The following is a 2,984-nucleotide window of genomic DNA, read 5'->3' as shown; positions in this document are numbered from 1 at the left end:
CCTCAGTCTCCCAAAGTGCTGAGATTACAGGTGTGAGCCCCCATGCCCAGCCCCACCGCCCAACTATTCTGATTCAGTTTGTCTGAGGTGGGATCCAGACAGGGGTATCTGTTTTTAAAGCTCCCCAGTGATTCTAATGTGCAGCCAGGGAACCCTGGAACTTGGGATTCGTTCTCATTTTTAGTATCTCGCCACTCAGAGTGACCAGTGGACCCAAAGCATCAGCATATATGCTAGACATACAAAGTCTCAGGCCCTGCCCCAGACCCAGTGAATCAGAATATGCATGTTAACAAGATTCCCTGGCCGGGAATCTCAGCACTTTGGGAGGCAGAGGCAGGAGGACTGCTTGAGCCCATGAGTTCAAGCCCAGCCTGGGTAACATAGTAAGACTCTGTCCCTGCAAAAAATTTAAAAATTAGCCAGGTATGGCCCCAGCTGCTTGGGAGGCTGAGGCAGGAGGATAGCTTGAACCCGGGAGGTAGGGGCTGCAGTGAGCCATGATCATGCCACTGCACTCCAGCCTGGGTGACAGAGCAAGACCCTATCTCAAAACAAAAACAAACAAAAACAAAACAAAACAAAAACCAGGTGATTCACATGCTCACTGAAGTTGAAGAAGCGCAATTCTTGGTTGTGGGTATGATGCTTCCCATTCTGCAATTGACAGGCATTTGACAGTGGTGTTTGGGGCACAGGAGTGTAGATGGAATCCTGTTTTAGACCCAGGAGGAGGCTGCTGAAGCAATGACTGCTGAGACACGTGTGTTGTGAACTTCTGGTTTTTTTTTTTTTTTTTTCAATCTAGGGTTCTTGTAAAATGAGGTCCTGCTGCCGTAGTCTGTCTGGCAGAGCCCAGAGGGTGAGACAGTGCCAGGAAAAGCAATTTAGGACCCAAGATGCCACCAGGGGCCTCCTTCCCCATGACCCTGGAGGGTGGACGTCACTGGGGCTCGTGGGGCTGGCCAAGGGTGGGCTGTAGATGGCATTTCTTAATATAGTTACTCAATAGCTATGTTTTCTATGTGCCACAGAGGACTAAAGGAATGTCACTAAATGCTTGGCATGCAAGGAGCTAATGGCTTTGAGAGGGACATTTCCCAGGCCTTGGTAGGAGACAGATGTCATAGAAGGGGGGTGTCATGGAGACAAACCCCACCCATGGGCCTGGCCATTGCTTTTTCACCACTTTGGCTTTGGGCATGACACAATGGTGTGAGCAGAGAGCCAGCACTGCCGAGGGAGGCTGTGATCTTGAGGCTTGGCCTTGCCCAGGCAGCAGGCAAGGCTGGCTTTCTCCATCTGCCTCCATTTATCAGTCTATACAAAGGGCATGTTGCTACAGCCAGCAGCATTTCACAACTCCAGGGTACTGCCTTGCTTCTCTGAGTATTTCCTTCCTTCTTTCCTCTGGAGGTCTTCAGAAGACTCCTGTCCTTGACCTCACAGTAAGAAGAATGGTGGGGAAAGCCCAATATGAGGGGGAAGCCCCGCCCTGCCACCGCTCTGCGACTTCCAGGGGGCACTTCACCCATCAGGACCCTCATTCCAGGAGATGGGGAGAGCATGCCCCTCTCTGCAGGGTGGTTATAGAAAGCCATGAAGCCAGGTATTTAAGAGTTCTTTGGGGCCAGGTGCAGTGGCTCATGCCTGTAATCCCAGCACTTTGGGAGGCTGAGACTGGAGGATCACGAGGTCGGGAGTTCGAAACCAGCCTGGCCAACATGGTAAAAACCCCTCTCTACTGAAAAAGAAATCAGTCAGGATGTGGCAGTGCATGCCTGTAATCTCGGCTACTCGGGAGGCTGAGGTGGGAGAATCATGTGAATCCATAAGGCGGAGGTTGCAGTGAGCCAAGGTCACGCCACTACTCTCCAGCCTGGGTGACCATCTCAGAAAAAACAAAAAACAAAAATTAGCCGGGCATGGTGACACATGTCTGTATTCCCAGCTACCGGGAGGTTGAGGCAGGAGAATTACTTGAACCCGGAAGGTGGAGGTTGCAGTGAGCCAACACTGTACCACTGCACTCCAGCCTGTCTGCACTCCAGCCAACATTGCACCACTGCACTCCAGCCTGGGTGATAGGGTGAGACTCTGTCTCAAAAAAAAAAAGCAGTACATGGCACTTCCCCTCCACACTCTCTCTTTCTCGATCTTGCTTTTGCCATGTGATGCCCAAGTTCCTGCTTTGCCTTTTGCCATGAGCTCGCTGAGCCCTCCCCAGAAGCCCAGTGATGCCAGCACTATGCTTCCTGTGGAGCCTGCAGAATCCCGAGCCAATTAAACCTCTTTTCTTTATTATTATTTTGAGACAGAGTCTTGCTCTGTTGCCCAGGCTGGAGTGCAGTGGCACGATCTCAGCTCACTGCAACCTCCGCCTCCCAGGTTTGAGTGATTCTCCTGCCTTAGCCTCCCGAGTAGCTGGGACAACAGGTTCGTGCCACCATGCCCAGCTACTTTTTGTATTTTTAGTAGAGACAGGATTTCACCATGTTGGCCAGGCTGGTCTTGGACTCTTGACCTTGTGATCTGCCTGCCTTAGCCTCCCAAAGTGCTGGGATTACAGACATGAGCCACTGTGCCTGGATTTTTGGCATTTCTTTTCTTTTCTTTTTTTTTTTTTTTAAGATGGGGTTTCACCATGATGGCGAGGCTGGAGTTGAACTCCTGACCTCAGGTGATCCACCCACCTCGGCCTCCCAAAATGCTAGGATTACAGGCGTGAGCCACCACGCCTGGCCTGGCATTTCTTTATAGCTATACAAGAACTGCCTAATACAAGAAGTTTCCTTTGTGCGCCCCTACACGAGGGAGATGATAAGTCAAAGGAAACATACAAAGAAAACTTCTTGTATTAGGCAATTATTGTATTGCTATAGTCCTTTTATTGTGTGGCTGATACGGTGAAACCCTGTCTCTACTAAAAGTACAAAAATTAGCCTGGGATAGAGTGAGACTCCATCTCTTTTTTTTTTTTTTTT

Source organism: Cebus imitator, unplaced genomic scaffold, assembly GCF_001604975.1.
Source record: "Cebus imitator isolate Cc_AM_T3 unplaced genomic scaffold, Cebus_imitator-1.0 Scaffold193, whole genome shotgun sequence".
NCBI classification, from domain to species: domain Eukaryota; kingdom Metazoa; phylum Chordata; class Mammalia; order Primates; family Cebidae; genus Cebus; species Cebus imitator.
Note: the sequence above shows the minus strand (reverse complement) of the source record.